The sequence below is a fragment of the Engraulis encrasicolus genome, chromosome 19 (genome assembly GCF_034702125.1).
Source record: "Engraulis encrasicolus isolate BLACKSEA-1 chromosome 19, IST_EnEncr_1.0, whole genome shotgun sequence".
Lineage (NCBI taxonomy): Eukaryota > Metazoa > Chordata > Actinopteri > Clupeiformes > Engraulidae > Engraulis > Engraulis encrasicolus.
Window position 1 is genome coordinate 52486592 of NC_085875.1, and position 13173 is coordinate 52499764.

A 13173-nucleotide genomic window follows, 5' to 3' on the forward strand; every position below is an offset into this window, starting at 1 on the left:
AGTAAACGCAGTTATCATGTGGAGTGGATTTATTTCAATTACATGGACATTGACAGTGGAAACATAGCCTATCTTTGGGTCGGAGAATTTATCAGGGTAAGAAAAAGCACTTTCCAAGCGGTCTCACCAAGATCAAACCTCTACAATCCTGAAAAAGATTCTCTGCCTCATCTGCACCTGTTCATTTTTTTTCCGCAGCCAACTCTGCAGAGATGTGCTTCCTTTAGCTAGCCTACCCCCTTAAGTTCTCTCTTGCTTGATAAAACGACATGTCATCTGCACGTTTCTTAGTTGAGTTAGCCTTCCACAAAACAACCTGAGCCATATAAAACGTTGACAATGACTGCAAGCTAGCTGGCTGTCGTTTTTCCCCAATATCTGAACGTGGCACACCGGCTGTCAGATTAAAGTCCTAAACTCGACATCGGCTTTAAGAGGCATTAATTGTGGTCATGTAGTGTAATACTGTGTAGTCTGCTATGTTTCCAGCTCACCTCAGGCCGCCAGGGCAGTCGCTCTACTCCCACGACATCTTCGACATATTTTGCGTCTCTGCCCTGGTCGCATCGCATGCATGCTTGCTCCCCCCTCCCTCCCAGAGCTGCGCGTGCCCCCTCAACGCGCATGCTGCCCCTCCCTTTGCCTATCTCTCGAGGTGCAGGTGAATCTGAATTTGAAAACTTTATTTAGGAAGCTTCAATCAAAAGTACGAATTGCAAAGCAAATCAGTTGAAACATGAAATCTTAGCCTATTTTTCCGAGGCATATCTACAGCTGGCTGTCGGGTTTTTTTTTTTTTTTGCTACCTAAACGTGGCGCTGGCTGGCTGTCAGATGTATGATAACTAAAAGTTCTAAACTCAACATTGTTGATAATAGAGAGGTTGATTGTGAGCATATTTTGTACCCTAATATGTAGACTGTGTGTAGGGCTCTAGCCGACATCCAGGCATCTTCAAAATCTTTCGTGTCTCTTATAGGCGCTCAAGCGCCTGTCGCGTGCCCCTCCCCACCGGAGTTGTTGCGTAGGCCTAGAACTACCTCACATCGCTCGTGCCCATTCTCGACGGGTCTGATGAATTTGTATGACTGACTTAAGTCTTTATTGTACAAAACTTCAATCAAAATTATGAATTATAAAGAAATCAAATGATATTGAAATATGAAATTATAATTGCCAAATTATTTTCCCCTCCCTTGGAAGGGCAATATCAGCCAATGTGGGCAAAAGGGCCGTTGCTCGGGCACCGTGGGCAACTATGCTCTGCACGTGCCTGAAATATATCAATAAGCAAGACATATTGAGCCCAACAGGGATAATCTTACACTATATCAGTTTTCTGTGGTCTCTTGTAAGATTGGCCCATCACCATCCTGCAGGACACTACCGTCTCCCTGCCAGGATCTGTAGGATGTAAGAAAATAAATCAAAACATAGCAATGCACAGCATTGACAACTTATCTATGAAGTAGCACAAGTCATATTGACAATGTAGGCCAGGGGTGGGGAACCTATGTCTCTAGGGTCGTTTGCGACCCTTGAGGCAGTTTTATCCGGGCCCCGATATAATTTTAATGCAATTCAGCTTCACATGAAATATGACCTATTTTGTAAAGGAATCTTAGAAAATACATTTGCAATACAATTAAGTTATATTCAGGGAACCTGAAGAAGGTGATGTTTGTTTAAATGTGGCTGCCTTCAATATAGGCCTAAAGTGAAAGGGAAAATCCTGGTTTGTGTTCATAGCACGGCCCTTGGAGGACTTTTACGGCCCCTCGAATGAGAAAGGTTCCCCAACCCTGACGTAGGCTATAGGATAAGCTTACCCTCTTTCACTCTTCTGTGGTGAGACTGTGCCCATTTCGGGTTGACCTCCACACGCGTCTGTAGCACAGCACACAGGATTGCAGGACACAGCATCCTGCAGGACACTACAAAAAACAAGGGGAACGAATAAATGACCTGTCCAGTTCTATAAAAAAGAAAAGAAAATTGACGGAGTGCCAGAGCTGTGGTAAAAGTAACCTTGGGTAAATCATCTAGGACTAGGGTGTGTGTGAGTGTGTGTGTGTGGTAAATCCAGTGTTCACATTATTCAGATATGAGAATTAATTCATTAATTTTAACTGATATCACCACATACCGATATCAGTGCCATTCCACCCTGTCCTCGCCATACTGCAGCAGGCACCCTGTTGTTTCTACAGCTCCTAGAAGCGAGACAAATAAATTAAATACTTCGCCATGCACCTCATATTGACATAGCAAATGTATCAATGAGCAAGTCATATTGGTCACAAAGAAGTTAATCTTACATTCTTTCAGTCTTCTATGGCGAGACTGCTCCTCATAAGAGCAGTTAGGCCTTCAAGTGGTCTTCGCCATATTATGAGACAGCAGCCTGTGAAAACATGGTAAATAGAATAACCCATTAACCTTGGGTCCTAATATAATACATGGACATAAACTAGCCTACATTATTTAGACAATGTCAGTAGACCTCCACGTGAAACAATAAGAAAAAGTGACCATGCATAATTTCAATTTCTTGAAGAGGCCAGCTACACTTATTTGTGCAACAATGCTGTTTTGAGGACCCATACTTTTTAAGGACAGGTTGCCTACCGTTGCAAATGCCAGGGTATTTCACATTGATTTCGGGGTGGCGTGCTCTATTAACTTGACCACTCTGGTCGACATTGAGCTCGCGCTGATACATTGAGCTCTCGTTACTGAGAGCTGCCGCCAGAACTACTCACGGTTAGCTTTCATAATATAGAACGCAACAAGGAAGAATCGGTCGGTTTGCTGAAAGGGCAAGGTGTTTCAAAGTAGCATGGAACTAAATTATATCCCACCTTTGACTTGATTTCACGCAGGTGGGTCTTGGAACCCCTGTGACTGCCTAGGTTTCAGGATAGAGAAAGTAAAACAAAAATCATTGAGTAACATCGATGCGGGACAAATTGTAGCTTTTGTAGACTACGTCGCTACTTGAGGAAAAATAGCTTAAGTACAGTGACGTTAGTCGATACATAGTAGTGACGCTACGACCAAGCTACTAGGGAATGTAATTAAACTAGTCGCTTCGCTACTGCCCAGCACTGAAAACCAACATACCCAGACGGCACACCAGTCTTGCCAACGTCGCCTAGATGCATTTTTGCCGCTGTAAAATACATTGGCAAGACGTCTAAGCGTTAGTTCATCAGCGAAATGCCGGGCAGACGTGAAAAATGAGCAGTGCCCAGCATCTAGTTGATGAGCTAACGCAATAGCATGCTAACGGTAGCCTTTCTTTAGGCAGGGGAAAGGCAACTGAGAACGAGCAATGTCAAACAATTTACCATCAACAAGTATACTTAACATATTCACAGTTTCACCACTGCATTTTGTCATTACGATGCTCGCAAGTCATCAGAATTTACTAGCGTACAGCAGCAACTAGAGTAGTCACTCACATTTATTGAGGGGACTTGAGCTACCAGCTATGTAAACCGGCTGTGCTACCATAGCCTCTGGTGCTACAACTTAGCAATGGCGGATCTGTGTTCAGAGGAGCTATTCAAACTGAAACTTTAAACCACAGTTGAGTAAAATGTACTTACATGTATGTGAAGCGTATTTTCCGTTGGTATGTGAGGAACTTTTACCCCATATCGCCAAGAAACTTGTAACAGTGAAACCACACAGATAGCGCGTGGTTCTGTTAAATCAGGAAGGTGTTGTTGACTGCGGTTGATGGCTTCTTTGTGGCTTGTGTGTGGAATTCGCATTGTGCGAATTAGTTGTACTGCCACCTAAAGGCTTGGTGTAGAACTAATTTAACCAGAGACTGTCTATTTTGAACTTCCTTGAACAATCCTTGCTTTAGTTCAAGAATCATTTAATCATTAGTTTAGAATCATTTAAAAACCAGAGTGACCAAGCACATTGATGTTTTTCCTCAAAAGCAGGGGTGAGGAACCTTTTTAATTCGAAGGGTCACTTCAAAATGTATGTCCAAGAAAGATCATTCAGATGATTCTATTCTGATAGCCTACTCTGTAGGTTCATTTAAATGTTTATAGCACCGATCGAATTGTTTGATCAACTTAATTTCTGAGCTTATAGTATCATAATAAAATGTACTGACAGCAAAGCTGTGGCTAGTAGAAAGGTTTAATGCAGGGGTGGGGAACCTTTTTCATTCAAGGGGCCACTTCAAATTCCTACCATGGTCATAAAATCCTCTGGGGGCCGTACCATGAACACAAATCAGGATTTCCCCATAAAATTTAGGCATATATAGACACCTTTAGGCCTATATCATGCTTGTCCAAACTAAGGCCCACGGGCCAACTCCGGCCCGCGAGCCCGTTTTTATTGGCCCGTGGCAGATTTTTTAAATGTGATTGAACATGGCCCGCACATTACATTTGACCTACATTGTAACTCTGTTGCAATTCTGAGTTTGAACACCAAGTGGCGCCACCTGCTAAAACTTCTCCACTTCCACCTGGCTACTTGTTTCTTGTTTGTTACGGTAGTAGTCCCATCAGAGAAACAAGTGGAAAATGATGGTTGCTAATAAGTTGCTGCATCCAAAGGAAATATTTTGGCTTGACCACAAATGAGCAATGCCTTCTTACAAACACAGATGAACTAGTTTGCAAAATCCTATGCATGGGAACCCAGACCTGTTCACGCTGAGTTCAGGATGACAGGCTGGGAACTAAACATGATGCTAAGATATTTTTCAAGTTTCAATTGGGGCCGGGGTAGTTCGGGTACTTTTTCATCACCTTGTTAAAATAAGATGTAATCGGCGGTTTGGTAGTAATGATTATTATGGCATTGTTATGTTAGCGCCGTCCGTCACCAAATATTAGGAGACAGTTACGGCAACAGCTGCTTATAAACACTCCAAATTTAATTAGCGGTTAGCGTTAGCGATTGCTTAGCACTTTTATTTGTAACTTTAACCCACAGTTGGAATAGTATCATGCTGTACTGTAAGCACATTTCGCACAAGTGACATTATTTTTTGATTGCTTTGTGAATCCATCCTGTAAAATTGCCTCTTTGGCTGTAGCAAGTTAGCTAACCATGCTAGGTTACGACAGAACTAGCTCATTTAAACTGAGGGAGGCTCAGGCACAGAGAGAAGAGCTGCCTTTTTGTTTTCATCCCTGCCTGCGTGCGTCTGAGAGAGAGGCACTTGATCTGATTGGATCAGCGCGAGTTTCACATTAACCCATGAAGTGCCGGGGAACAGCAAGTAATGGCTATAATAAGAATTAAATACAAATAAAACAGCATATAAACATGCATTGATTGATTGTAGGCAATAATAAAATATCAATTTAATAATAATTAATAACAATTAATAATAAGCTTAATTGTTAACCGTGTACATGTGGATAATTCATACACTGACACAATAATATTGATGCAATTTTTGTTACCTTTTCTTACATTGCCTCTTGAAAATATTGGAAATAGTCTAAATCATGGGCTACCAGACAGCTTTTGTCTCCCTTGTGCACCTTACCGGTCATCACACAACAGGCTATGTCACCGCTAAAGTGCGGCCCGGCCCCTTGTTCATTTTCCTGTATTCGGCCCTCACTAAAAAAAGTTTGGACACCCCTGGCCTATATAGACATATAGACATCTTTAAAGGTAGACACCTTTAAAACAGTCCCCACCTTTTCTAGGTCCCCTGAATATAGGCCTAACTTAATTGCATTGGAAATGTAATTTCTAAGATTCCTTTAGGCCTGCAAAATATGTCATAGGCCTATTTCATGTGAAGTTGCAAAACATTATAATGATATCAGGGGCCGGATAAAACGGCCTCAAGGGCCCTCGAGACATAGGTTCCCTACCCCTGGTTTAATGGTTAGTGATTCTGAAAAACACCACTGGGCAGCGTGAACAAACATACACACAGACACACACATTTTAGTAAAAGGTCAAAAAATGCCCTAGGGCCCCCAACAATTCCGTTGCCTAGGGACCCCAAAATCCTAGAAACAGGCCTGCCGACCCCCCACTCCCTCCCACCCACCTGACCTCACCCCACCCCACCCCACTTGAAATTGACTGGGGCAGCTCCCCACCTTATCACTGGCATTTACATATTAAAGGCTCTCCTAAGAAGGGGATGGGAGGGGGGCATGGGGGAGCCGCAAATGCTGTGGCTTGAGGTATGAGGCGATTTAAGGTGCAAAACTCATCCACAAATTCCTCTTTTCATGCAGTGGTGTATAAAAACTATAAAAACGTTTAATACAATATTGCCAGGTTGCATACACAGAACGAGCAAAATGGCGCATGCGCACAAGCTTGTTAACGAGGGATTGCGCAATCCGGCGTGAGGCAAACTAGGAGTTGCCCCAAATTCAGCGTATTGGGAGCAATTTGACATGAAATGGGCAAATATTACGATTTCGGTCACGAAAATGATTGAAAATGATTGAAACTGTTTAACTACTGCACAAATGGTAGTTATGGTGCAGATGCTCGAAAACAATAGTTATTCTTGTTACTATTATTCATATTTACTGCTTGTCATCATTCTCATAGGGTTGGTGAGGCACTGCCTCCCCTGCCCTATTGGAGCGCACGTGCCTGGTGGGCATCCCTGTGGGCCAACAGTCCTCAGGGGCCAATATTGTTTTTTTTCTTTCTTAGGGATTGGCTTACAGTTTAGAGGGGATGGCCCATTGACCCATCATCAATGTTGAAAGTGGACTGAGTCGAGCATGATTTAGTATGACAACAGCTTGTATGTGTGAGGGGCCAGGATAAGACAAAGTACCCGGGTATTTTTTTGGCCCCGTTCCAGCCCTGTTTTAACACGGCACAAAGGACTCTCCTGACCGTGGCCACACAATGCATTGGGCTGGAGAAGAGCAAAGCCCTGCACCACAATATACATAATCCCTCCTAATGCCCCATTGCCTTGTGCTCCTGACAGCGGCGGATGACGTTTTATTTTTTAAATTTATTTTTCTAGAATATGAACCGAACAATGGGGGTCATTTCTCTAGCCTGTGCGAGATCAGGGGGAGTCAGGGAGGTCTGGATACCATCATACCTTTTGGAGGAGGAAATGAGATATGGCAAACACCCAATGGCACACAACGGAACGCAAGACAACGCAATGCAGCACAAGACAACACACCATGACATGAGACAGCACCAGAGTAAGCCGTTGGCAGAACTGACTGGGCCTGGGATTAGTGGGACTTTTTGACCATCATTACCACAGCAAAATGGCACAACTCAGGGTGTCAAACTCTTTTAGGCTCAGGGGCCACATCCAGTCAATTTGATTTCACAAAAATATTTGCTCCATATTGGAATCACATTACTAGCCAAACATTTCGTGGTGGATGTCTGCAGGTATGTATACTGTATCAGGAACATTGCCTGTAAATGGTAAGCAAAAAAAGATGTCAAGTATTGAAAACCTCAAAAGTCTCATACTCCTGCAGCACATTGTAATGGACTAGTTATTAACTTCTTTTTAAAAATGTTTACCTTTTTTCTAGTCTGAGTCTGTATTAATCTGGCGGGCCAAACCTGACCCCGGGCCTTACGTTTGACACCTCTGCCACACCTTATACCTTACAAAATGTTGCAAATGTTTGCTCCAAATACTCCTGCAGCACATTTGTGATGGGCCAGTTACCCTTCGACCGACCATGATTTTACTATGAGGACTAACCATGACTTTTAGTTATTCATAGTTGTCACGTTTTTTTTAGCACGGTTCGTGACTACTATGGTTAAACCATTCATTGACTATGGTTCAACCATGCTCTTGTACAAATCAACCATGGTCTTACTATGGCAACTAGCCATGTTTAGTTATCTGTACATAACAGTGAGCTGACGCTTTTTTATCCAAAGCTACTTACAGATATTACAGATTAGGTGCCTTGCTCAAGGGCACTTCAGCCAGGGATGGAGCTGTATGGAATGGTAAAGGCAGGATTCAAACCTGTTATCTTGTGATCTAGAGTCCAACTCCCTACCCATTACATCACGGCTACTCACATGTACTGTAGTTATTCAGGGGTTTCATGTTTTCTTGGGTATCTTCCTTACACCGCGCTCTTCCGTCTTGTTGGTGCGTCTCTGAAGTAATCTACGTAGTAGTAGGAAATGGATCCCACTCAATTTTTCTTCTTTTTTGTTGTTTTCTTTTTATTTTAACATCGCAGGGACTGACATGACAGACGTTTCGGCTGCACAGAGCCTTCTTCAGTGTCACAGATTCAGTCTATTTCCTGAAGTCTTTTAAAGGAACAACCTCCTTGTCACCTGTTTCTAATTGCTCATTAGAGATGGCGCAGCAGGCGCCCCACCACATCAAGCTTTTACACCGTTCATTAAGTGGGGTGCCCTCAGCGCCACCTGTTGGGTAACCACGAAACTTGGGTAACCACGAAAACCATAGTTCGTGTCTATGGTTTAACCATGCACACCTTCCCCCCACCATGTTTTTTAAAACCGTGTTTTTTATTTTTATAAAGGCTTTTTGGATGGACGACCATGGTTTTAAAAAAAAACATGGTTTGGGGGGCACCATGGTTTATGGCAAAGAGTAGGCCTATACGAGGTTTAGGTTAAGTGAAACCACAGTCATGAACCATGGTTGTCGTGGTTACACTAAAATCCATGGTAAATCTATGGTAAAATGTAAAGAAGTGAAAAGTACTAAATTCCGCTTTGAAATGTGGTCAAGTAAAAGTATAAAGTCTTACCTCATAAAAGTACTTGAGTAAAGGACATATACATGGAAATGTTTCTACAGTAACGAATTACATTTACTTCGTTACTGTTTACCACTGGTAATTAGGCCTACTACGACAAAAACTGTGTCTTTTGGTCTGTTCCAACTAACCGCCCTTTCTGCACTGTGTTTGGGTACCCAGGGTGTTCCATGTCTAATCGTGGTGGCAAAGTGTACTGTACAACTAAACGCATAACGCCCTCAAAACGGCCATTTTTTGAAGTGTAGAGTTATTGTCCACTTTTCGCACTGAACAGCCACCATGTTTGCTACGTTGAGTGTCAGATCTTTCAAACTGCAGATTCTCCGTAGGCTAATAACGGAATAGTTTTAATTTCAAAGACAACCGCCATGTGTATAAGAGGCATAACGAACAGTGTCTTCCCTGATGAATTGTATATTGGCGGTTGGTAAACGCGCGACAAACCGTCATTTCCGTTAAGTGCATCAGAAAAAACGTGAATCTGAATGTGCTCGTCTTGTGAGGGTGGAAAATGTACTGCACTTAAGGCCGCTTTTCCACCAAGGTGGTGAAGCGTCACGGGATGGAAGCAATTTTTACCGGCGTTGGTGAAAATACATGGATACATATCTGTCCTTCCACACCAACCAGCGGTAGTCGGGCGCCAGCACGCTAGCTTTGGCTGTGGGGGCGATTTTGAACTGGACTGGCCATGCACGCTGACGCTGTCGGTGTGAAAGGCAGAGTAGAACACACAGGCCGAAACTAACCAGAAAGACCTCAATCGGCCGGCCTAACCTCTTAAACTTTGGTGCTATTTTTGAGTTTTTTTTAAGGCTTTGCACAACGTCTACTTCAATGGTTACTGTGTCTACACATATATATATATATATATATATATATATATATATATATATATATATATATATATATATATATATATATATATATATATATATATATATATATATATAGATACATATATATATATACAGTGTTGGGTAAGTTACTTTTTAAAAGTAGTTAGTTACTTTACTTTAGTTACTGCGTTCAATTGTGACTGAATTACTTTACTTATTACTAAATTTAAAAAGTAACTTGTTACTTGTTACTTATTACTTTACTTTATATATATATACAGTGTTGGGTAAGTTACTTTTTAAAAGTAGTTAGTTACTTTACTTTAGTTACTGCGTTCAATTGTGACTGAATTACTTTACTTATTACTAAATTTAAAAAGTAACTTGTTACTTGTTACTTATTACTTTACTTTACTTTTTCGCGGGAAAAGGGATTTTAACCAGCACACCTCATAATACACCTGCTTCCCAAGGTTGTTGGCCGGCTGTGTAAATGGCCTAATATTTTAATCTGTGCGAACTGTAGGCCTACCTCTATGGAATCCCTCATATAGGCCTATTGTCATTCTCACATCTAAAATGCATTTCATGATTGCCCTGTAGGCCTGTTTATAACAGTGTCAATACTTTTGAATCTAGTCTAACATTACGCCATAGAATAGAATATTGTCTTTTATTGTCATGTCAGCATTAAAATTACTTTTGGTCTCACAGAATAAAAACAGAATGAGTAAGGTCAGGTGGCCATACCAAACAGAAATGTTGTAGGTAGGACACTCAGCTTACATCCTCTCCTAGATGTTGCAGCTTAAGCTGCTCCAAAGCCTTTCAGTTTCCTGCCCATTGCATTGCATTGCATATGCATCAACATTATTATTAAAGATTCTGCCGAATGCAGAATCCGTTCGTGCTGGAAGACGGTTTGATCAGGCACATTTGAATAGCCTGAAGAACGTGGCGGCTTCAACGCCATGGTGTTGCTTGCGCTGTTGTTCTCACGTTATTATTCCCAATTACTTGACTCGCGCTGGCTGCTGCTGCTGACGGAGCTACCCAAATTGTTTTTTTTTTGCCGTGTAGCCTATTTAACTGTCATCAGTGAGCACAAAAGAGGCTATGGCATTTGCGATATGGGGTACAGCGGTTTTAGAATGCATTTGCGTAACGATGAACTCGGAATGACTGTAGATTTAACTGCGCAGCGAATCACTTTCACTTTCCCTCTATGGCGTAAATTAAAAGGTTAGAAAAAATGATGGGGGAACTCCCAAGTATTGTAGTATAGGTTAACCACATCACAGCGCAATGTGATATATATATTAAGTTGTTCTTCACTTTGGCACTGTGGTCACGATATTACAAACTTCCCCATGTAGAAAAAAAGAGACCAAAAATGACATGATGCTTCCTCTAAAGTCTGCACTCCACTCTTTCTTCATAAAAGAGATGCAAGCACACTAGTTAGTTAGTACAATGTTCTTTGCTTCATCATCTAACCTCTTGTCTTTACTGGATCACAACTTCGACACAACAACGGTAATAAAGAAGGCCTTTAAGTGGCCGCTCCAGTCTTTCGCCTCCGGTCTGTCTAAAGGAGACAGAGACACTGACTGACTGATGTGACTGTGTGTGTGTGTGTGTGTGTGTGTGAGAGTGTGTGAGAGAGACAGAGAGAGAGCGAGAGAGAGACAGAGACAGACAGACAGACAGACAGACACAGACAGATGCCACACCGACTGACTGACTGGGGTGAGTGTTCAGCATAAAACATTTTCTGCAGTGCCAGCAGGCAGCATCATAGTGATCAAAGCTAACACTGGGGTGATAAGATCTGTTTTTGTAGACCTCCCTCCCCCCTCACGGGCACCACAGACACAGGAGATTGAGCCCTCGTGTCTCTGTGTGTGTGTGTGTGTGTGTGTGTGTGTGTGTGTGTGTGTGTGTGTGTGTGTGTGTGTGTGTGTGTGTGTGTGTGTGTGTGTGTGTGTGTGTGTGTGTGTGTGTGTGAGTGAGTGGGTGAGAGAGAGAGAGAGAGAGAGAGAGAGAGAGAGAGAGAGAGAGAGAGAGAGAGCATATGCCTCTGTGTGTGTGCGTACGTGCATTCGTGTGTGCGTGCGTATGCAGCTCCGTTCCACTCCACTCCACTCCACTCCACTCCTCTCCTCTCCTCTCATTCGGGTGACTGTAAAAGGAAATATCAAATGCAGTTGATGTCTTTTCCGAGGAAGTACTTTTAGTTGGTAATTATTGGTGAAGGCCTCAGCCCTTCCTGAGTGATGAAGCGCTTCACAAAGTGACCCAGAAGAATAGTTTACTGGATGTAAACTGTTTATGCAAGAAGACATGTACTGAGCTCAGAAGGGAGGACAGGAAGGAATTTCCCAGATTCTTCCACTACTACTACCACAGCGGTTCTTCAGACCAAGGACCACTGTGTCTCCCGAAAAATCTTCAGGGACCATCTGTCAACTGAATTGACAGTTGATGACGGGTGATAGTTTGACACTGCTAATTTCCATGCAGATCACTTACTTGTTATTCACATGACAAGCCTGTCTCATTGTGGTGAAAATATGACTTCAGCTATGTTTAGCTTTGTAATAATGTTAGCTTGTCTTGGAAAAGTAGAAATCCCCTTGCGGATCACCTGTGCTCTGTTGCAGAACACCCCCTTCACCTCCTCATAAGCCTCCCAACGCCCCCTTGACATCATCATAAGCCTGTCAATGCCTCCCTTAGTATTAAAAATTAAAATGTACTAAAGCCTCCCTCTCATATATCCTGTATATCCTTCTAAAGCCAACCCCCCCCCCACCCCCCCGGCCACCTTTGAGAACCACTACTATACTACAACACTGCGTAAAGAGGAGAGAAAAAAAGGGTATTTGCAGATGGATATTAGTATTTGTTTGGTGAGGGGAATCATTTGCGTGGTGAGGATTTGTTTACACAGCAGTATGTGTGTCTCTCTCTCTCACACACACACACACATATTCAATCGCTCGCTCACACATTCTTTTGCACGCACGCACGCACGCACCAATTACACACATAGTTTTAGAATGCCTGCTGTGCTCTGCTGTCATCAGCAAGCCACAGGCAAATGTCAAGGGAGTGGAAGGCGGGGGAGAGGGGGGGTATACCATTCATCATTTGCATCTGTAATAGTTTAAGAGCGCATTTTTACCTGATGTTATCCAAGCTTCCGTTCCCAATGACATGGCTAAATTCATGGCGCACCAGATCTTGTCTCACATTCTTTATTACAGTTTTTCTCGATGGCTTACACAATTTTCTGAATCAGTTCTCGAATTCGCAGAACTCTACACACAAATCTCCAAACCTCACATGCAACGGGCAGAACTCTTCACTTCCTCTGAAAAATGCACGTCTTGTCTCAAAACAATGTACTCTCTTCTAAAAACCTCATTTTGTTCTCAAATGACACACACAAGCAGTCATTTCAATACACTCTTATGTGAACCATTGAACACTAATATGCACAAGGTAAAACTCTATACTCAACTTGACACACAGTAGAAACTTATTTTCTTCACTGT

At 42.5% G+C, this 13173-nt stretch overlaps 1 long non-coding RNA gene across 1 annotated transcript; it reads right to left on the reverse strand.

Moving 5' to 3' along the window:
• Positions 1–1296: 1296 nt before the first annotated feature.
• On the reverse strand, positions 1297–2366 carry LOC134434797 (uncharacterized). The gene is made up of 3 exons (XR_010031931.1): positions 2319–2366; positions 1830–1934; positions 1297–1404 (listed from the first exon to the last, which is right to left on the reverse strand). It is a non-coding gene; the product is annotated as an uncharacterized LOC134434797 (long non-coding RNA).
• Positions 2367–13173: the final 10807 nt, after the last annotated feature.